A 24,701-nucleotide genomic window follows, 5' to 3' on the forward strand; every position below is an offset into this window, starting at 1 on the left:
TAAAGTTACCGATGAACGAAGACGAAAGAGGGGATGCCTTCCGAGGCATCCCCAAGCTTAGGCTCTTGGTTGTCCTTGAATATTACCTTGGGGTGCCTTGGGCATCCCCAAGCTTAGGCTCTTGCCACTCCTTGTTCCATAGTCCATTGAATCTTTACCCAAAACTTGAAAACTTCACAACACAAAACTCAACAGAAAACTCGTAAGCTCCGTTAGTATAAGAAAATAAAACCACCACTTAGGTACTATAATGAACTCATTCTAAATTCACATTGGTGTAATATCTACTGTATACCAACTTCTCTATGGTTCATACCCTCCGATACTACTCACAGATTCATCAAAATAAGCAAACAACACATAGAAAACAGAATCTGTCAAAAACAGAATAGTCTGTAGTAATCTGTATCAAACGTATACTTCTGGAACTACAAAAATCCTACCAAATTAGTAAGTCCTAAGAAAGTTGTGTACCAATCCAGAGCAAAAAGAATCATATCAAAAGCACATTTCTGTTAATTAGCAAAACTAATTTACTGGGTGCAAAAGTTTCTAATTTTCAGCAGGATCAACACAACTATCACCGTAAGCTATCCTAAAGGTCTTACTTGGCAATTTATTGAAACAAAAGCTATAAAACATGATTACTACAGTAGCATAATCATGTCAACACACAAAAACAGTAAAGGTAAATATTGGATTGTCTCCCAACAAGCGTTTTTCTTTAATGCCTTTCTAGCTAGGCATGATGATGACAATGGTGCTCACATAAAAGATAAGAATTGAAACATAATGGGAGCATCATGAAGCATATGACTAGCACATTTAAGTCTAATCCACTTCCTATGCATAGGGATTTTGTGAGCAAACAACTTATGGGAACAATAATCAACTAGCATAGGAAGGCAACACAAGCATAGCTTCACGATTTTCAACACATAGAGGGGAAACTTGATATTATTGCAATTCCTACAAGCATATGTTCCTCTCTCATAATAATTTTCAGTAGCATCATGAATGAATTCAACAATATAACCAGCACATAAAGCATTCTTTTCATGATCTACAAGCATAGAAATTTTATTACTCTCCACATAAGCAAGTTTATTCTCATCAATAGTAGTGGGAGCAAACTTAACAAAATAACTATCATGTGAAGCATAATCCAATTGAAAACTAAAATCATGATGATAAGTTTCATGGTTATCATTATTCTTAATAGCATACAAATCATCACAATAATCATCATAGATAGCAACTTTCTTCTCATAATCAATTGGGACCTCTTCCGAAATAGTGGATTCATCACTAAATAAAGTCATGACCTCTCCAAATCCACTTTCATAATTATCACAATAATATTCAACATCCTCCAAAATAGTGGGATCATTACTTCCTAAAGTTGACACTCTTCCAAACACACTTTCATCAATATAATCATCATAAACAGGAGGCATGCTTTCATCATAATAAATTTTCTCATCAAAACTTGGGGGACTAAACACATCATCTTCATCAAACATAGCATCCCCAAGCTTGTGGCTTTGCATATCATTAGCATCATGGATATTCAAGGAATTCATACTAACAACGTTGCAATCATGCTCATCATTCAAATATTTAGTGCCAAACATTCTAATGCATTCTTCTTCTAGCAATTGAGCACAATTTTCCTTTTCATCATACTTACGAAAGATATTAAAAAGATGAAGCGTATGAGGCAAACTCAATTCCATTTTTTGGTAGTTTTCTTTTATAGACTAAACTAGTGATAAAACAAGAAACTAAAAGATTCGATTGCAAGATCTAAAGATATACCTTCAAGCACTCACCTCCCAGGCATCAGTGCCAGAAAAGAGCTTGATGTCTACTACACAACCTTCTTCTTGTAGACGTTGTTGGGCCTCCAAGTGCAGAGGTTTGTAGGACAGTGGCAAATTTCCCTCAAGTGGATGACCTAAGGTTTATTAATCCGTGGGAGGCGTAGGATGAAGATGGTCTCTCTCAAGCAACCCTGCAACCAAATAACAAAGAGTCTCTTGTGTCCCCAACACACCCAATACAATGGTAAATTGTATAGGTGCACTAGTTCGGCGAAGAGATGGTGATACAAGTGCAATATGGATGGTAGATATGGGTATTTGTAATCTGAAAATATAAAAACAGCAAGGTAACTAATGATAAAAGTGAGTGTAAACGGTATTGCAATGCTAGGAAACAAGGCCTAAGGTTCATACTTTCACTAGTGCAAGTTCTCTCAACAATAATAACATAGTTGGATCATATAACTATCCCTAAACATGCAACAAAGAGTCACTCCAAAGCCACTAATAGCGGAGAACAAACGAAGAGATTATGGTAGGGTACGAAACCACCTCAAAGTTATCCTTTCTGTTCTATCTATTCAAGAGTCCGTAGTAAAATAACATAAAGCTATTCTTTCTGTTCAATCTACCATAGAGTTCATACTAGAATAACACCTTAAGACACAAATCAACCAAAACCCTAATGTCACCTAGATACTCCATTGTCACCTCAAGTATCCGTGGGCATGATTATACGATATGCATCACACAATCTCAAATTCATCTATTCAACCAACACAAAGTACTTCAAAGAGTGCCCCAAAGTTTCTACCGGAGAGTCAAGATGAAAACGTGTGCCAACCTTTATGCATAGGTTCATGGGCGGAACCCGCAAGTTGATCACCAAAACATACATCAAGTGGATCACGTGATATCCCATTGTCACCACAGGTAAACACGACAAGACATACATCAAGTGTTCTCAAATCCTTAAAGACTCAATCCGATAAGATAACTTCAAAGGGAAAACACAATCCATTACAAGAGAATAGAGGGGAGAAACATCATAAGATCCAACTATAATAACAAAGCTCGCGATACATCAAGATCATGCCGTAGAGAGAACACGAGAGAGAGAGAGAGATCAAACACATAGCTACTGGTACATACCCTCAGCCCCGAGGGTGAACTACTCCCTCCTCGTCATGGAGAGCGCCAGGATGATGAAGATGGCCACCGGTGAGGGATCCCCCCTTTGGCAGGGTGCCAGAACGGGCTCCCAAGAGGTTTTTGGTGGCTACAGAGGCTTGCGGCGGCGGAACTCCCGATCTATCTTCGTCTTCGATGTTTTTAGGGTATATGGGAATATATAGGCGAAAGAAGTCGGTCGGGGGAGCCTCGAGGGGCCCACAAGGGTGGAGGGCGCGCCCCCCTATCTTGTAGCCTCCTCGACGTTTCCCTAGCTTGCACTCCAAGTTCCCGGGATTGCTTCTGTTCCAAAAATAACTTTTCCAAAGGTTTCATTCCGTTTGGACTCAGTTTGATATTCCTTTTCTTCGAAACACTGAAATAGGCAAGGAAACAACAATATGGGTTGGGCCTCCGGTTAATAGGTTAGTCCCAAAAGTAATATAAAAGTGTATAATAAAGCCCATAATCATCCAAAACAGATAATAATATAGCATGAATGCTTCTTAAATTATAGATACGTTGGAGACGTATCACCCACCCTCATGGGCCCCTCGTGGCTCCCCTGACCGACTTCTTTCGCCTATATATGTCCATATACCCTAAAAACATCGAGGAGCACAATAGATCGGGAGTTCCACCGCCGCAAGCCTCTATATCCACAAAAAACCAATCGAGACCCTGTTCCGGCACCTTGCCGGAGGGGGGATCCCTCACCGGTGGCCATCTTCATCATCCCGGCGCTCTCCATGTTGACGAGGGATTAGTTCACCCTCGGGGTTGAGGGTATGTACCAGTAGCTATGTGTTTGATCTCTGTCTCTCTCTCATGTTCTTGAGGTGATACGATCTTGATGTATCGAGAGCTTTGCTATTATAGTTGGATCTTATGATGTTTCTCCCCCTCTACTCTCTTGTGATGGATTGAGTTTTCCCTTTGAAGTTATCTTGTCGGATTGAGTCTTTAAGGATTTGAGAACACTTGATGTATGTCTTGTCGTGCTTATCTGTGGTGACAATGGGATATTCACGTGATCTAATTAATGTATGTTTTGGTGATCAACTTGCGGGTTCAATGAACTTATGCATAAGGGTTGGCACACGTTTTTGTCTTGACTCTCCGGTAGAAACTTTGGGGCACTCTTTGAAGTACTTTGTGTTGGTTGAATAGATGAATCTGAGATTGTGTGATGCATATCGTATAATCATGCCCACGGATACTTGAGGTGACATTGGAGTATCTAGGTGACATTAGGGTTTTGGTTGATTTGTGTCTTAAGCTCTTATTCTAGTACGAACTCTATGATAGATTGAATGGAAAGAATAGCTTCATGTTATTTTACTATGGACTCTTGAATAGATCGATCAAAAAGCATAACTTTGAGGTGGTTTCGTACCCTACAATAATCTCTTCGTTTGTTCTCCGCTATTAGTGACTTTGGAGTGACTCTTTGTTGCATGTTGAGGGATAGTTATATGATACAGTTATTCTATTATTGTTGAGAGAACTTGCACTAGTGAAAGTATGAACCCTAGGCCTTGTTTCCTAACATTGCAATACCGTTTACATTCCCTTTTATCATTAGTTACATTGCTGTTTTTATAATTTCAGATTACAAAAACCTATATCTATCATCCATATTACACTTGTATCACCATCTCTTCGCCGAACTAGTGCACCTATACAATTGTATTGGGTGTGTTGGGGACACAAGAGACTCTTTGTTATTTGGTTGCAGGGTTGTTTGGGAAAGACCATCTTCACCCTACGCCTCCCACGGATTGATAAACCTTAGGTCATCCACTTGAGGGAAATTTGCTACTGTCCTACAAACCTCTACACTTGAAGGCCCAACAACGTCTACAAGAAGAAGGTTGTGTAGTAGACATCAAGCTCTTTTCTGGCGATGTTTGCCGGGGAGGTTAGTGCTTGAAGGTATATCTTTGGATCTTGCAATCGAATCTTTTAGTTTGTTGTTTTATCACTAGTTTAGTTTATAAAATAAAACTACAAAAAAATTGGAATTGAGTTTGCCTCATACGCTTCATCTTTTTAATATCTTTCGTGAGAATGATGGTAGGGAAAATTGTGCTCAAGTGCTAGAAGAAGAAGTCTATAAAATGTTTGGTGCTAAATCTTTGAATGATGAGCATGATTGCAATGTTGTTAGTATGAAATCTTTGAATATCCATAGTACTAATGATGATTGCACTAGTTATGATGAAAATGTCTCTTATATGCATGTCAACTTTTGTGGAGTGCATAGAGTTTGCAAGTACACACCAAATAGGGAAGATAGTTTTTGCAAGAGGCATAAGTATTTAGAAACTAAATGGTTGCAAGAAAGGCTAGATGTTTGTGCTGAAAATTTAAAATTTCTTTGCCGTACTTGTGAACTTTGCAATGAACATGGTCATTTACATCTCCGATGCAAATTGTTTCATGATCGAATCATGTCCAAAATTGTGATGATTTGATTTCCCTTGCACATCATAATGAACTTAGTTTGCTTTTGGGTTATGAAGAAATGAAACGTTTAACTAAGCATATTCCAGAATATAACCTTAAGCAATTCCTTGATATTGATCTAGAAGAATTTTCTATGTATTGTGCGGTGAATTGCATTGAAAATCCTTATATTGCCAATTACATAAAGAAAATAAAGCAAATAGAAGATGAAGAGAATACTAATGAAAGGGAAGAGACTTCCCAATATCCTCCTATTATTTCTTATGATGAATCAGGTAACAAGGAGGAGCTTTATATTCAACCAATCTCATTAATAAGGAGCTCAAAGAAGAGGGTTAAACCCACACATGATGTGAAGAAGAAAAAGAAAAGACGGAGAAGCAAAGGTAGAAAGGTATCCCTCCCAAATGATGTTGCCCCTATTACTCATTGTGATGATCATAATTGCTATACTATTAGTGCTATCCATACTATTGATGATGAGAGTGATTATGCTTATGATATGAAAAGGCCCAAGCTTGGGGATGCTATGTTTGATGAGAATGACATGTTTGAGAATATATTTACTGCAATTAATGTTTGTCCCAAGCTTGCGGATGCTACGTTTAATGAAGATGATATTTTTAGCCTCCCAATTTTCGATGAGCAAATTTATTATGATGATACCATGCCTCCTATTTATGATGGTTATATTGATGAAAGTGAGTTTGGAAGAGTGTCAACTTTAGGAAGTAATGATCCCACTATTTTGGAGGGTGTTGAATCTTATAATATTTATGAAAGTGGATTTGGAGAGGTCATGACTTTATTTAGTGATGAATCCACTATTTTGGAAGAGGTTTCAATTGATTATGATGAGAACAAAGTTGCTACTTATGATGATTATTGTGATGAAACTTATGCTATAAAAAGTAGTGATGATTATATTTATGAAACTTGTCATGATTATGATTACCCTTTTTCCGAACATTACTCTTTTAATGTGGAAACAATTTATAGTATTCGAGTCTCTTATGATACTCCCACTACTCCGAATGAGAAGAAATTTGCTTATGTGGAGAGTAGTAAAATTTCTATGCACGTAGATCATGAAAATAATTCTTTAGGTGCTGGTTATATTGTTGAATTCATTCATGATGCTACTGAAAATTATTACGAGGGAGGAACTTATGCTTGTAGGAATTGCAATAATATCAAGTTTCCTCTCTATGTGCTTAAAGTTTTAAAATTATGCTTGTTTTGCCTTCCTGTGCTAGTTGATTATTGTTCTCATAAATTGTTTGCTCACAAAATCCCTATGCATAGGAAGTGGGTTAGACTTAAATGTTCTACTCATATGCTTCATGATGCTCCCATTATGTTTCAATTCTTATCTTTTATGTGAGCATCATTGTCATCATCATGCCTTGCTAGAAAGGCATTAAAGAAAAGCGCTTGTTGGGAGACAACCCAATATTTATCTTTACTGATTTTGTGTGTCCACGTGATTATGCTACTGTAGTAATCATATTTTATAGCTTTTGTTTCAATAAAGTGCCAAGTAAGACCTTTTCAATAAAGTGCCAAGTAAGACCTTTAGGATAGCTTACGATGATAGTTGTGTTGATCCTGCTAAAAATCAGAAACTTTTGCACCCAGTAAATTAGTTTTGATAATTCACAGAAACGTGCTTTTGATTTGGATTGGTACAAAAATTTCTCAGGTTTTCCTAATTTGTTTGGATTTTTGGAGTTCCAGAAGTATACGTTTGAAAGAGATTACTACAGACTGTTCTGTTTTTGACAGATTCTGTTTTCTATGCGTTGTTTGATTATTTTGATGAATCTATGAGTAGTATCGGAGGGTATGGACCATAGAGAAGGTGGAATATAGTAGATATTACACCAATATGAATTTATAATGAGCTCACAACAGTACCTAAGTGGTGATTTATTTTCTTATACTAACGGAGCTTACGAGTTTCCTGTTGAGTTTTGTGTTGTGAAGTTTTCAAGTTTTGGGTAAAGATTCGATGGACTATGGAATAAGGAGTGGCTAGAGCCTAAGCTTGGGGATGCCCAAGGAACCCCAAGGTAATATTTAAGGACAACCAAGAGCCTAAGCATAGGGATGCCCCGGATGGCATCCCCTCTTTCGTCTTCGTTCATCGGTAACTTTACTTGGAGCTATATTTTTATTCACCACATTATATGTCTTTTGCTTGGAGCGTCATTGTATTTCCTTTTGTTTTGATTTCTGTTTGAATAAAATACCAAGATCTGAAATTCTTAAATGTTAGAGAGTCTTCACATAGTTACATAATTATTTAACTACTCATTGATCTTCACTTATATCTTTTTGGAGTAGTTTGTCATTTACTCGCGTGCTTCACTTATATCCTATGAGTAAATGGTTGAATGATTTGAATATCATAAATCTGAAATTATATATGTTTCATATGCTTATCCCATGGGGAGTAATGACTTCACATCTAAGAAGTAGAAGTGGTAAATTTATTAAAGGTTAGCAAACATTGTATTGGTCACTTGAACAATTCATGAAAGAATGTTGAAGGAAGAGAGATTTCACATATAAATATACTATCTTAGACATCTTCTATGATTGTGAGCCCCATTAATTATTTTCAAACCTGAGCAAATTAGTTGAAATTGGACAAGGAAGACAACATAATGAGTTATGCTTGGGTATATTTGTATAGAAGTTATATTGTTATAGATCCTCCAACATGTGGTGCTTGCTATTTAGAATCCTTTGCTAGCCCAAATATCTGTACTAAGCGGGAATACTGCTTGTGCATCCAAATTCCTTGAACCAAGTTTCTTCCATGAGTGTCCACCATACCTACCTATATGTGGTATTTACCTACTGTTCCAAGTAAATTTGCATCTGCCAAACTCTAAACCTTCAAATGAAATTCTGTTTTGTATGCTTGAACAGATCATGTATCAACTAGGGTTGTATGTATCTTCCATGTTAGGCGGGTTATTGTCACGATAAGTGGACTCCGCTCATCATTCACGAGAAAAATGGCTGGTAACTGGGATGCCCAGTCCCATGATCAAAAGATCAAATCAAAACAATTGCAAACAAAACTCCCCCATGATTGTTGTTAGTTGGAGGCACCCATTGTTTCGAGCAAGCCATGGATTGATGATTGTTGGTGGAGGGCGAGTAAAAACTTTACCATTCTGTTTGGGAACCGCCTATAATGTGTGTAGCATGGAAGATATCGAGATCTCTCAGTTGTTATGTTGACAATGAAAGTATACCGCTCAAAATATTATTTATCTCTATTTCAAAATCGAGCTCTGGCACCTCTGCAAATCCCTGCTTCCCTCTGCGAAGGGCCTATCTTTTACTTTTACGCAAGAGTCAATAGTATTCCTTCTCATTCCAACCTACTCTTTAGTTGACAAGCATCATGTGATGGGGAAAGATCTAAGCATATATGGCCATTCAAATATATTTGATCATGAATTATTACTGTTGAGAATTATCTATATGATAAGTAAAGTTGGGAGGCGAAACATTAAGCCCCTATCTTTCTCCGTGTTCGATTGATGCTATTTGTTCTAAAAATATGCTTTGAGTGGTAGCAATCATGGAAGACTATATGATAGTTTAGGGATTTGCTAAATCAAAGCTCTTACATAGACCCTTCCTGAAAATAAGATGAATTGCAATTGTTTGATGACTGAGAACATAGTTTGCTAGTTTTCAAGAAAGTTTGTGGTCTATGATTTAACATTTGAATAGCTTGTTACTTGATTGTGAGAAGTTTTATGAGATGAGCTACTGTTATGACATATAATGATGCTAGAAAAGGTGATTGAAATTATCATTGATCAAACTTATGCACCTGCTAGCATTCACACTTCATAAATTCTTTCTTTTATCATTTACCTACTCTCGAGGACGAGCAGGAATTAAGCTTGGGGATGTTGATACGTCTCCAATGTATCTATAATTTATGAAGTATTCATGCTATTATATTATCTGTTTTGGATGTTTATGGGCTTTACTAAGCACTTTTATATTATTTTTGGGACTAACCTATTAACCGGAGGCCCACCCCAAATTGCTGTTTTCTTGCCTATTTCAGTGTTCCGAAGAAAAGGAATATCAAACGGAGTCCAAACGGAATGAAACCTTTGGGAGAGTTATTTTTGGAACGGAAGCAATCCAGGAGACTTGGAGTATACATCAGGGAAGCAACAAGGAAGCCACGAGGCAGGGAGGCTGGCGCGCCGCCCACCCTCGTGGGCCTCTCGTGGCTCCCCTGACTGACTTCTTTCGCCTATATATGTCCATATACCCTAAAAACATCGAGGAGCACAATAGATCGGGAGTTCCACCGCTGCAAGCCTCTGTAGCCACCAAAAACCAATCAGGACCTTGTTTCGGCACCCTGCCAGAGGGGGGATCCCTCACCGGTGGCCATCTTCATCATCCCGATGCTCTCCATGACGAGGAGGGAGTAGTTCACCCTCGGGGCTGACGGTATGTACCAGTAGCTATGTGTTTGATCTCTCTCTCTCTCATGTTCTTGAGGTGATACGATCTTGATGTATCACGAGCTTTGCTATTATAGTTGGATCTTATGATGTTTCTCCCCCTCTACTCTCTTGTGATGGATTGAGTTTTCCCTTTGAAGTTATCTTGTCAGATTGAGTCTTTAAGGATTTGAGAACACTTGATGTATATCTTGCCGTGCTTATCTGTGGTGACAATGGGATATTCACGTGATCTACTTGATGTATGTTTTAGTGATCAACTTGCGGATTCAATGAACTTATGCATAAGGGTTGGCACACGTTTTCGTCTTGACTCTCCAGTAGAAACTTTGGGGCACTCTTTGAAGTACTTTGTGTTGGTTGAATAGATGAATTTGAGATTGTGTGATGCATATCATATAATCATGCCCACTGATACTTGAGGTGACATTGGAGTATCTAGGTGACATTAGGGTTTTGGTTGATTTGTGTCTTAAGGTGTTATTCTAGTACGAACTCTATGATATATCAAACGGGAAGAATAGCTTCATGTTATTTTACTACGGACCCTTGAATAGATCGATCAGAAAGGATAACTTTGAGGTGGTTTCGTACCCTACAATAATCTCTTCGTTTGTTCTCCGCTATTAGTGACTTTGGAGTGACTCTTTGTTGCATGTTGAGGGATAGTTATATGATATAGTTATGTTATTATTGTTGAGAGAACTTGCACTAGTGAAAGTATGAACCCTAGGCATTGTTTCCTAGCATTGCAATACCGTTTACACTCACTTTTATCATTATTTACCTTGCTGTTTTTATAACTTCAGATTACAAAAACCTATATCTATCATCCATATTGCACTTGTATCACCATCTCTTCGCCGAACTAGTTCACCTATACAATTTACCATTGTATTGGGTGTGTTGGGGACACAAGAGACTCTTTGTTATTTGGTTGCAGGGTTGTTTGAGAGAGACCATCTTCATCCTACGCCTCCCACGGATTGATAAACCTTAGGTCATCCACTTGAGGGAAATTTGCTACTATCCTACAAACCTCTGCACTTGGAGACCCAACAACGTCTACAAGAAGAAGGTTGTGTAGTAGACATCACACCCAAACCAGAAGAACCGTTGTTGTTGTATCTAGCATCAACGAATCAAGTGGTTAGCGCCGCACTGGTAGCACAGAGGAAGGTCGACGAAGAGGCAGCGGAAACGGCAGAGTTGACAGATGGCAAACCAGAACTCTCCCTGGCAGGGCCTGGTCCCGGCAAGGCTGGGCCCCTGGCAAGGTCTGACACCAGTGTGACAGGGCCCACGCAACTAGGTGAAGTGGTGCAGAAGAAGAAGATGATGGAGCACCCGGTCTACTTCGTCAGCTCCCTCTTGCAGGGGGCTAGGTCGAGGTACTCCGGTGTGCAGAAATTGCTCTTCGGCCTCCTTATGGCCTTGAGGAAGCTACGTCATTACTTCCAAGCTCATGAGATCACCATCGTCACCCGCCTCCCATTGCAATGGATACTGCATAACCCAGATGCAACAGGGAGGATTGTGGAGTGGGCCTTGGAGCTGTCAAATTTTGGTTTGAAGTTTGAAAGCACCTAGATGATTCAGAGTAGAGTCTTGGCGGAGTTCGTTGCCGAATGGACCTCGACGCCCGATGAGGAGATCCAGGAGACCACTCTCCCCGGCAAGGAAACAAGTCGCAACTGGATTATGTACTTTGATGGGGCTTTTTCGCTACAAGGCGCCGATGCTGTTGTGCTGCTCGTCGCACCCACTGGAGAGCACCTCAAGTACGTGATCCAGATGCACTTTCCCAGGGAGATGTCGATGAACAACACTGCTGAATATGAGGGATTGCTTGCCGGTCTCAGGATCGCGGCAGACCTCGGGGTCAAGAAGCTCATCGTCAGAGGTGATTCACAGCTTATCGTTAGGCAGATCAACAAGGATTATCAAAGCTCGTTGATGGAAGCTTACGTGGATGAAGGAGGAAACTGGAGGAGCACTTTGACGGTATACAGGCAGAGCATGTCCCCCAAGTGGAGAATGACATCGCCGACTACCTGTCAAAGCATGCTGCCCTCAAGCTACCTATGGAACCAGTTACTTTTGTGCTTCAGTTAACTCAATCATCTGTTGAACCATCAACAGAGCAGAACAAGCGGAGGAAGCCAGGCCCCGGCAAGTACTTCCCCACCGAGCTCCCTGGGCCGCTGGCGAAGATGTTGCCTTGGGTGCCGAGCCTGCCGTGGGACGACCGACTCCGGCGGGGCGCCAAGCCCTTGCCGTGGAGGCAGACGTTCCCGCGGCGGAGGAAATACCATTGGTCCTTGCCGTCGAGCCTCAGGCTCCAGCATGGGCACAACATACCGTCCAATTCCTCCAAACAGGGGAGCTTCTTGAGGAGCAGGAAGAAGCAGAAAAAGTAGCCCGCCGGTCTGCCCTGTACCAGTTCATTGACGATGTTCTGTACAGAAAAAGACCGAATGGAGTGAAATTGAAGTGCATTCCCTGGAAGGAAGGACTGGAGTTGTTGGCAGAGATACATGGAGGCATATGTGGCTCCTGCATAGGGTCAAGGGCCCTTGCCGGCAAGGCTTTCCGGCAAGGTTTCTTCTGGCCCACCACCCTCCTAGATGCGTTAACACTAGTAACCAAGTGTGAAGAGTGTCAGTTCCATTCGATGAAGCTTCATCAGCCAGCTCAAGCCTTGCAGAAAATCCCTCTCTCCTGGCCATTCTTGGCCTGGGGGCTCGACATACTGGGCCCCTTTCCCCGCGCCGTCGGGGGCTTTGAGTACTTGTACATTGCAATCGACAAGTTCAAAAGTGGCCGGAGGTGGAAGCAGTGAGGAAGGTGACCACACAGTCAGCCGTCAAATTCTTTAAGGGGCTAGTTTGCTACTTTGGTGTGCCGAACAGGGTCATCACTGACAACGACACGCAGTTCACAAGCCACACGGAGACCTCGGCAGCAAGGTCTGTTTCGCTTCCATGGCACACCCACGGAGCAACGGCCAAGTAGAGAGGGAAAATGCTGAAGTGCTGTGTGGCCTGAGGATGAAGACTTTTGACAGGTTGCACAAGAGCGGAAGGCGCTGGATTGATGAGTTGCCGACGGTTCTTTGGTCGATCAGAACAACGCCAAATCGAGCCACCGGCCAGACACCCTTTGCCCTGGTATACAGGGCGGAAGCAGTTCTCCCCATGAAACTCATATACGGGTCACCTCAAGTGCTCGCTTATGATGAGCTTGAGCAAGAGCGATTGCGGCAAGATGACATGATGCTCCCCGAGGAAGATCGTCTTCGGGCGGCTGTGAGAGCAGCATGCTACCAGCAAGCCTTGCGCCGCTACCATAGCCGCAAGGTTCATGCCCGAAGCTTTGAGGAAGGCGACCTTGTTCTTCGGCACGTTCAGTCGGCCAAGAATTCCAACAAGTTGATGCCAAAGTGGGAAGGCCCTTATCGGGTAACACGAGTCACTAGGCCCGGGCGAAGTTCGCCTGGAGACCAAAGATGCCATTCTAGTGAGCAACTCTTGGAACATCGAGCATCTTTGCAAGTTTTACCCATAAGACGCAGCCGTTGAGCCCCCCGGCAAGCCACCTTTTGTACAAGCCTTGCCGACAAGGCATGTAACCCTCTGTACAAAGCCAGGCGCAGACCCTGAGCATAAATAAACGAAGCGCTTGCGCCCTAAGTTATAGCATGCATGCTAGGTTGAGTCTCTCCCTCGGTTAGGGTTGATAGTGCTTAAGCGGAGACTAACCCCTAGCATAGAGGTCGAGTTTGCGTCTCTCTGTTCCCATCCGTCCTCTTTGGTTTGCAGGGTACATGAATGTTTCCACCAAGCTAAGTGGAGGAAAGAGAACAAGCCGGCGCTCCGGCCCCGGCAGGCCAAGGCTGCCAGGGGCTGAAGACACAAGAGTCCACCCGCGGCAAGCCAAGGTCGCCGGGGGCTGTGATTCAGATAAGTTTTCTTATCCCCTGATTATGCATTTCTGTATAAAATTGGGACGTATGAAGCCTCGTTTCATTCCAAGGCTGCCGTGCTCCCTTCATTCCTGCCACCCGAGAATCTCTTCTTGGTTCGGAATTTGGTTGTAGCCATGGCGGCAAGGAAGCAAGTGTAGGGCCCACCCCTACTTCGCCCTTGCCTCCGCCAAAGGTGTGAGTATGGTCGAATGGAGTAGGGGAGCGGCAAAGGCCTGCTGCCGGGCAATGATGTTTATGTTAAAAATACCAAGGATTCGTTCCTTGGTATGGGCTTTGCTCACACACATAAGACCCGACAAGCACCCTTTTTCATTAATACGTCCCATATAGGTACAGTTCATATGAAATGCAAACATGAGCAAGGGGATTACAAGTTTTAAATCTAACTAAGGCCCGTAGGCTTACAAGCTAAAAAAAGATAAGGTGCCCATAATCCCTTTCTTGTCTTTCTCCCCAGGAAACGGAACAAGAAGACAAGAGGGCCGAAGGAGCGCCTAGGCGAGGTACGAGCAGCAGAAGGCGCGAAGAGAACATGTCGGCGGCCGCCTGAGAGAGGGCTGGTGATGATGGTGCTGGGAGAAGAGCTGGAAGATGAGGCAGCGGTCCGTCAATACGCTACGAAGGCGTCGGTGCCATTGTACTCCGATTTGACGGCCTGCCACCCGCCTTCTTCGCGTTCTCTGGCCTCATCGCGCCAGCCGCCCAAGGAGGCGACCCCGAGAAGTTCAAGGAGCCAGCCCCACCGGGAGAAGGGGCCCGGTGCAGATGCTACTGCTGCCAGCACCGCCCTGGGGCGGTAGGTCCGACACCTCGTCGGACCCATCATCCTCTTGCCTGCTACCCTCGTCGTCGCTGCTGATAACCCGCAAGTATACGGGATAGTTGTAGCCTCTTTCGATAAGTAAGAGTGTCGAACCCAACGAGGAGCTAAAGGTAGAACAAATACTCTCTCAAGTCCTATCGGCCACTGATATGACTCTACGCACGCTTGACGTTCGCTTTACCTAGAACAAGTATGACACTAGAAGTACTTTGTAGGTGTGATAGGATACGTTTGCAAGATAATAAAGAACACGTAAATAAAAAGTAGGGGCTGTTTAGATAAATAAACAATAAAGTAAATATAGCAAGTATGGAAAAGTGGTGGTAGGAGTTGTGAAATTGTCCCTAAGCAATTGACTACTTTACTAGACCGGTAATCACTATTGCAATTCTCTTTGAGGGAGAGGCATAAGCTAACATACTTTCTCTACTTGGATCATATGCACTTATGATTGGAACTCTAGCAAGCATCCACAACTACTAAATATCATTAAGGTAAAACCCAACCATAGCATTAAAGCATCAAGTCCTCTTTATCCCATACGCAACAACCTACTTACTCGGGTTTGTGTTTCAGTCACTCACGCAACCCACAATAAGCGAATCATGAACGCATTGCAACACCCTACAGCGGGAATCCCTCACGCTTATGCGACACGAAGGGCACTATAGGACAGCACCAATAATAAAACATGCAACTCAAACCAATCATAGCAATTCATCAATCACCGATAGGACAACGAAAATCTACTCAAACATCATAGGATGGCAACACATCATTGGATAATAATATGAAGCATAAAGCACCATGTTCAAGTAGAGGGTACAGCGGGTTGCGGGAGAGTGAACCGCTGAATATAGATGGGGGAAGATGATGGAGATGTTGGTGAAGATGGCGGAGGTGTTGGTGAAGATCGCGGTGATGATGATGGCCCCCGGCGGCGTTCATGCGCCACCGGAAGCAAGGGGGAGAGAGCCCCCCTTCTTCTTCTTCTTCCTTGACCTCATCCCTAGATGGGAGAAGGGTTTCCCCTCTGGTCCTTCGCTCCCATGGCATGGGAGGGGCGAGAGCCCCTCCGAGATTGGATCTATCTCTCTGTTTCTTCTCAGATTCTGCCCCTTCACCATTTCTTTTATATCCGGAGATCCGTAACTCCGATTGGGGTGAATCTTTCTCCTAGATTTTTCTTGTAAAATTAGCTATCTTGTGGCAAAAGAAGAGCGGCAACCTCCTTACGGGTGGCCCAGGAGAGTGCCAGGTGCACCTAGGGGGGTGGGCGCGCCCCCCATCTCCTGGCCACCTCGCACACCGTTCCGCGTTGATTCTTCCTCCGGAAAATCCCAAATATTACAAAATAATTCTCCGTCTGTTTTTATCCCGTTTGGACTCCATTTGATATTGGGTTTCTGCGAAACATAAAACATGCAACAAACAAGAACTGGCACTGGGCACTGGATCAATATGATAGTCCAAAAAATAGTATAAAAAGTTGCCAAAAGTATATGAAAGTTAAAGAATATTGGCATGGAACAATCAAAAATTATAGATACGACGGAGACGTATCAGCATCCCCAAGCTTAATTCTTGCTCGTCCTCAAGTAGGTAAATGATAAAAAAAGATAATTTTTTGATGTGGAATGCTACCTAGCATAATCTTGATCAAATGTCTAATCATGGCATGAATATTAAGACACGAGTGATTCAAAGCAATAGTCTATCATTTGACATAAAACAATAATACTTCGAGCATACTAATAAAGCAATCATGTCTTTTCAAAACAACAAGGCCAAAGCAAGCTTATCCCTACAAAATCATACAGTTTGGCCATGCTTCATTTTCGTCACACAAAATGCTCCCATCATGCACAACCCCGATGACAAGCCGAGCAATTGGTTCATAATTTTTAATGCGCTTTAGCTTTTTCAACCCTCACGCAATACATGAGCGCAAGCCATGGATATAGCACTATAGGTGGAATAGAATATGATGGTGGAGGTTTATATGGAGAAGACAAAAAAGGAGAAAGTCTCACATCGACGTGGCTAATCAACGGGCTATGGAGATGCCCATCAATTGATGTCAATGCAAGGAGTAGGGATTGCCATGCAACGGATGCACTAGAGATATAAGTGTATGAAAGCTCAAACTGAAAACTAAGTGGGTGTGCATCCAACTTGCTTGCTCATGAAGACCTAGGGCATTTGAGGAAGCCCATCGTTGGAATATATAAGCCAAGTTCTATAATGAAAATTCCCACTAGTATATGAAAGTGATAACATAGGAGACTCTCTATATGAAGAACATGGTGCTACTCTGAAGCACAAGTGTGGAAAAAGGATAGTAACATTGCCCCTTTTCTTTTTTCCCCTTTTTTCCTTTTTTTCTTTGCGGGCTTCTTTGGCCCCCTTTTTTATTTAGGCTTCTTTGGCCTTTCCTTTTTTTCCTTTTTTTCTTTTTTTACGAGACAATGCTCTATAATGATGATCATCACACTTTTATTTACTTACAACCCAATATTACAACTCGATACTAGTACAAAGATATGACTCTATATGAATGCTTCCGGCGGTGTACCGAGATGTGCAATGATCTAGCGTAGCAATGACATCAAAAAACGAACAAGCCATGAAAACATCATGCTAGCTATTTTACGATCATGCAAAGCAATATGATAATGAATGCTCAAGTCATGAATATGATGATGATGGAAGTTGCATGGCAATATATCTCGGAATGGCTATGGAAATGCCATAATAGGTAGGTATGGTGGCTATTTTGAGGAATATGTAAGGAGGCTTATGTGTGATAGAGCGTATCGTATCACGGGGTTTGGATGCACCGGCGAAGTTTGCACCAACTCTCGAGGTGAGAAAGGGCAATGCACGGTACCGAAGAGGCTGTCAATGATGGAAAGGTAAAAGTGCGTATAATCCATGGACTCACATTAGTCATAAAGAACTCATATACTTATTGCATAAGTTTATTAGCCCTCGAAGCAAAGTACTACTACGCATGACCCTAGGGGGATTGATTGGTAGGAAAAGACCATCGCTCATCCCTGACCGCCACTCATAAGGAAGACAATCAAAGAAACACCCCATGCTTCAAATTTGTCACACAACGGTTACCATACGTGCATGCTACGGGACTTGCAAACCTCAACACAAGTGTCTCTAAAATCCACAACCACCCACTAGCATGACTCTAATATCAACATCTTTATATCACAAAACTATTGCAAGGAATCAAACATATCATATTCAGCGATCTGCAAGTTTATGTAGGATTTTATGACTAACCATGTTAATGACCAATTCCTGGCATCTCTCTAAATAGATATAAGTGAAGCAAGAGAGTTTAATTCTTTCTATAAAATATATTCCCACGCTCTAACAAATATAAGTGAAGCAAAAGAGCATTCTACAAATGGCGGTTTTCTATGTGAAGTGAAACAGGCAATCCAAACTTCAAATGATATAAGTGAAGCACATGAAGTATTCTATAAAGCCATACTCAAAAGATTTAAGTGAAGTGCAATGAGAATTATATAAATAAACCAAGGACTATCTCATACCAGCATGGTGCATAAAAGAAAAATGAAAACTAAATGCAAAAGACGCTCCAAGACTTGCACATATCGCATGAACGAAGCGAATACGAAAACATACCGATACTTGTTGAAGAAAGAGGGGATGCCTTCCGGGGCATCCCCAAGCCTATACTCTTGAGTCTCCTTGAATATTTACTTGGGGTGCCTCGGTCATCCCCAAGCTTGAGCTCTTGCCTCTCTTCCTTTTCCTCATATCGAGACTTCCTCGATTAGAGACTTCATCCACACAAAACTTCAACAGAAAACTCGGTAAGATCCGTTAGTATAATAAAGCAAATCACCACTCTAAGTACTGTTGCAAACCAATTCATATTTTGTTTTTGCATTGTGTCTACTCTAATATAGCTTTTTCATGGCTTAATCCACTGATATAAACTGATAGATTCATCAAACAAGCAAACTATGCATCAAAAACAGAATCTGTCAAAAACAGAGCAGTCTGTAGCAATCTGAACATTCACCATACTTATGGTACCCCAAAAATTATACCAAAATTAGAAAAAAATAAAAAAGTTGTATATAAAGACAGTTCAAAAAGAATCCGAACCGTTTGACGTTCCAGATAAAAATGTAAAATCGCGCACTACAGCCAAAGTTTCTGTCCTGCACCGCACAAACCAACAAGCATTGTAAACATCCTAAAGGCAAACCTTGGCACATTATTTTTATAATACAATGAATTGTACAAGGGGATAATTATTTTTGTTGAAAAGTTTCTGTAATAAAGATTCACAAAGTTTCTGTGAGCATGAACAAAGTTCAAGGCTAGCTCCCACTTCAACAATGCTTGTCTTTCTCACTTTCACTTTCCTTTTTGAAAAGTTTTTAGGTTCCCCTCTTTATTTTTTTTGTTTTTAAACTATATAAAAGCACTCAACATAAATAAATGACTCTCTAAAACTTCCGGGTTGTCTCCCTGGCAGTGCTTTCTTTAAAGCCATTAAGCTAGGCATTTAGTGCTCAAGTAATGGATCCACCCAGATCCCAAGGTATATCAAAGCCAATTTTAATTAACAATGATTTATAATTTAGTAGTGAGCACAAAGTAACATATATCATGCAACAACGAAGTCTAGCTCTCTTCCTATGCATCGGCATGTCGTAAAAGAACAATTCATCACACATAGTAAAGGCCAATGCATAGTATAAGCAGTTTCTTGCAATTTTATCGTGTTGGAAACATAGAGAGGTGGAGATATGGTTCCTCTCTCATAATAATTGCAAGTAGGAGCAGCAAGCACATGCATATTATATATATCAAAATCATCATGTGCAATGGTAAAAGGCATCCCATCAATATAATCCTTAATAAGCACAAACTTCTCCGATATAGTGTAGTAGGGAGAATTCAAAAAGATAATAGGACTATTATGCGTGGGTGCAATAGCAACAATTTCATGTTTAACATAAGGAACTATAGCAAGTTCATCTCCATAAGCATAATTCATATTGGCATCTTGGCCACAAGCATAGCAAGCATCATCAAAAAGGGATATTTCAATAGAATCAACGGGATCATAACAATCACCATACCAATCATCCTTCGGTAAGCACGAAGGGGAATTAAACAATGTATGAGTTGAAGAGTTACTCTCATTAGAAGGTGGGCACGGGTGATCAATCTGCTCTTCCTCCTTTTGTTCTTCGCTCTCCTCATCGTCTTTTTCATCCAATGAGCTCACAGTTTCATCAATTTCTTCTTCCATAGCTTCCTGCAAAATATTAGTCTCTTCTTGGACAGTAGAGAATTTCTCAATATATAGTTTAAAATAGGCATTAGAAGCATAATTATCATAACAATATTCAAGTATGGCAAAAATTTCAGATTTGTAGAGAGTAGCATCATACTTTTCAATCAAAGAAGCAATTTCATAAGCACCCTTAAAAGCAACAAATTCTTCAATTTGTTGAACATCATAGTAATTATAAACACCCTTAGCATACGAAGATACGATTCCATCATTAAACTCACATTGGTAGGGGAGGTGTTTCTTAGGGTTTTCAGAACAACAAGTAATATCATATATTTCACACAAATTCCAAGCATAGCTTTGCAAACGATGAATTTGATCCAGTAAAAGTTTCCCTTTTTCAGATATACGGTGCCGCACATAACAGGCATGCTCATCTAAAGATTTGCTCTCAACTAAGCTAGTGGGGGTTTCATCACGAGCACATAGGGATCGAAGATGATCCAAGCAAAAAGCTTCAGGAGTGCGATAGATTTTGAGTGGTTCTTCAACCATTGGTTCAGTAGGTACAACTAATTTTTTTGGTATTTTGCGTTTCCTACCCATAACTAAAGATAGAAAAAAACTAAGAACAACAAATAAAAATTACTTAGTGATAAAGCAAACAAGCACACACGAGAATATTCACCCCACGCTATGACTCCTCGGCAACAGCGCCAGAAAAAGGTCTTGATAACCCGCAAGTATACGGCATAGTTGTAGCATATTTCGATAAGTAAGAGTGTCGAACCTAACGAGGAGCTAAAGGTAGAACAAATACTCTCTCAAGTCCTATCGGCCACTGATATGACTCTACGCACGCTTGACGTTCGCTTTACCTAGAACAAGTATGAAACTAGAAGTACTTTGTAGGTGTGATAGGATAGGTTTGCAAGATAATAAAGAACACGTAAATAAAAGTAGGGGCTGTTTAGATAAATAAACAATAAAGTAAATATAGCGAGTATGGAAAAGTGGTGGTAGGAGTTGTGAAATTGTACCTAAGCAATTGACTACTTTACTAGACCGGCAATCACTATTGCAATTCTCTTTGAGGGAGAGACATAAGCTAACATACTTTCTCTACTTGGATCATATGCACTTATGATTGGAACTCTAGCAAGCATCCGCAACTACTAAAGATCATTAAGGTAAAACCCAACCATAGCATTAAAGCATCAAGTCCTCTTTATCCCATACGCAACAACCTACTTACTCGGGTTTGTGTTTCAGTCACTCACGCAACCCACTATAAGCGAATCATGAACGCATTGCAACACCCTACAGCGGGAATCCCTCATGCTTGCGCGACACGGAGGGCACCATAGGACAGCACCAATAATAAAACATGCAACTCAAACCAATCATAGCAATTCATCAATCACCGATAGGACAATGAAAATCTACTCACACATCATAGGATGGCAACACATCATTGGATAATAATATGAAGCATAAAGCACCATGTTCAAGTAGAGGGTACAGCAGGTTGCGGGAGAGTGGACCGCTGAATATAGATGGGGGAAGGTGATGGAGATGTTGGTGAAGATGGCGGAGGTGTTGGTGAAGATCGCGGTGATGATGATGGCCCCCGGTGGCATTCCGGCGCCACCGGAAGCAAGGGGGAGAGAGCCCCCTTCTTCTTCTTCTTCCTTGACCTCCTCCCTAGATGGGAGAAGGGTTTCCCCTCTGGTCCTTGGCTCCCATGGTGTGGGAGGGGCGAGAGCCCCTCCGAGATTGTATCTATCTCTCTGTTTCTACATTCTCAGATTCTGCTCCTTCACCGTTTCTTTTATATCCGGAGATCCGTAACTCCGATTGGGGTGAATCTTTCTCCCAGATTTTTCTCGTAAAATTAGCTTTCTTGCGGCAAAAGAAGAGTGTCAACCACCTTATGGGTGGCCCAGGAGAGTGCCAGGCGCGCCCAGGGGGGATGGGCGCGCCCCCTATCTCCTAGCCACCTCGGACACCGTTTCGCGTTGATTCTTCCTCCGAAAATCCCAAATATTCCAAAATAATTCTCCATCCATTTTTATCCCGTTTGGACTCCGTTTGATATTGGGTTTCTATGAAACATAAAACATGCAACAAACAGGAACTAACACTGGGCACTGAATCAATATGTTAGTCCCAAAAATAGTATAAAAAGTTGCCAAAAGTATATGAAAGTTAAAGAATATTGGCATGGAACAATAAAAAATTATAGATACGATGGAGATGTATCAGCTGCCGCTGTCCTCCTCGTCACTCTTGCTCGAGGACGAGTCTTCGTCATCTGAGGAGCTCTCCACGCAGCACTTCAGGCGAGTTCCGAAATCGCCGAAGACGTTGACGGAGAGGAGGCCATTCTCCATTAGCTTGAAGTAGAGAATGAGCCCTGCCGTCAGGCTGTGGATGCGAGCGAAGGTTTTCCAACCGCGACGGAGATACATGACATGAGGAGCTGGGAAATTAACATCGGCCCATGTGCCGCTATTTCTACAACCCCTCATATGCAATCTCAGCGCCTGCGGCGGATCGAGCTCCATCTCCCGAGCGAATGGGGTAGGGAGGCGAAGGCGATGACATGCCGGCCGGCGTAGCCTGATGAAGAACTCGCGGGGCTGGTCCTCGACATGGCCCTCCATTGGGGGAGGGACCACCGGCGGAGGCGTGGCCGACGCGCTGCCCCGTCCTCCTCTTCCCCGAGCACCACGGCGGCCTCGGCTGCGCCCCTTCCCCCTTCCCCTCGCAGCCGGCTCCTCCGCTGTGGGCTCTTGGGGAGGAGGGGCACGTTGTTGAGCGGAGACCCTCGCCTCCACCGTCGAAGCATCAGTGCACCATCTCGCCATGGCAGAAGGGAGGAAGAAGCAAGGATGAGGAGAGGCAGATGGCGAAGGGCTGAGGGGTGCTGTCGGTGTCAAAACCGGCGGATCTCGGGTAGAGGGTCCCGAACTGTGTGTCTAGGCGGATGGTAACAGGAGACAAGGGACACGATGTTTTACCCAGGTTCGGGCCCTCTTGATGGAGGTAAAACCCTACGTCCTGCTTGATTAATATTGATGATGTGTGTTACAAGAGTGGATCTACCACGAGATCAAGGAGGCTAAACCCTAGAAGCTAGCCTATGGTATGATTGTTGTTCGTCCTATGGACTAAAGCCATCCGGTTTATATAGACACCGGAGAGGGCTAGGGTTACACAGAGTCGGTTACAATGGTAGGAGATCTACATATCCGTATCGCCAAGCTTGCCTTCCACGCCAAGGAAAGTCCCATCCGGACACGGGACGAAGTCTTCAATCTTGTATCTTCATAGTCTTGGAGTCCGGCCGATGATGATAGTTCGGCTATACGGACACCCCCTAGTCCAGAACTCCCTCAGTAGCCCCTGAACCAGGCTTCAATGACGACGAGTCCGGCGCGCATGTTGTCTTCAGCATTGCAAGGCGGGTTCTTCCTCCGAATAATTTATAGAAGATTGTGAACACCAGGATAGTGTCCGGCTCTGCAAAGATAAATTCCACGTACCACCGTAGAGAGAATAATATGACACAAGTTCAATCTGCTGACGTATTTTGTGGCGTGACGTCACACCACTACCAAGCCTTTACTAGAATCGTTTTTATTGTACCACCTCAGCGCGTTTAGCGAAGCGGTTTTCTTGGCACGTCTTGTCGAAGCAGAGATCGTGTTCCCCTTATTCCGGGATTCCCATCAATACGGATGTGGGTAACCCAACCGCGCCATTGATTGCGGCGCTTGGGGGATAAGCGAGTTTTATCAGGCCGGTGGGGACGCATGTTTGTGTCCGCCCATATAAGGGGATAAAGATCCAACCCTTTTACCTGCGCCTTCTTCCTCCTTGGCTTATCCGACTCCGCGAACTCGAGCTCCAGCGCCCAATTCCGCACTTCTCACCTCAACCATCTCCAACTATGTCCGGAGCGGGAGGCAAGTGGATGGCCTCCTCCGTCACGGAGGGGCAGATCCAGAAGCTGCGCAACGCCGAATATTTGTCCAGCAACATCGCGCACCGGCTCCCCGACGAGGGAGAGCTCATCCCCACCCCCAGGCCCCATGAGAGGGTAGTATTTCTTCCCCATTTCCTCCGCGCACTGGGCTTCCCACTTCATCCCTTTGTCCGGGGGCTCATGTTCTACTACGGCCTGGATTTCCATGATCTGGCCCCGAATTTCATCCTCAACATCTCGGCGTTTATCGTCGTGTGCGAGGCTTTCCTCTGCATCCAGCCCCACTTCGGCTTGTGGCTCAAGACCTTCAGTGTCAAGCCGAAGGTTGTGAAGGGCAGCCAAGCGGAGTGCGGAGGCGCCATGGTGGGCAGGATGTCCCACGTTACTTGGCTGGAGGGCACTTTCGTGGAAACCATTAAGGGGTGGCAATCGGGGTGGTTCTACATCACCGAGCTGCGTGACCCTGAATGGACAGCGGCCCCCGAATTCAGATCTAGCATCCCTACACGGCTCACCTCCTGGAAAGAGAGTGGCCGGATCTGGGGTGATTCGAAGGAGCTGACCGGACTCCAAGCCTGTATCCAAAAGCTGGTGGACAAGAAGCTCAAGCTTGTCAACATA

Source organism: Triticum aestivum, chromosome 3B (assembly GCF_018294505.1).
Source record: "Triticum aestivum cultivar Chinese Spring chromosome 3B, IWGSC CS RefSeq v2.1, whole genome shotgun sequence".
Classification (NCBI taxonomy): Eukaryota; Viridiplantae; Streptophyta; class Magnoliopsida; order Poales; family Poaceae; genus Triticum; species Triticum aestivum.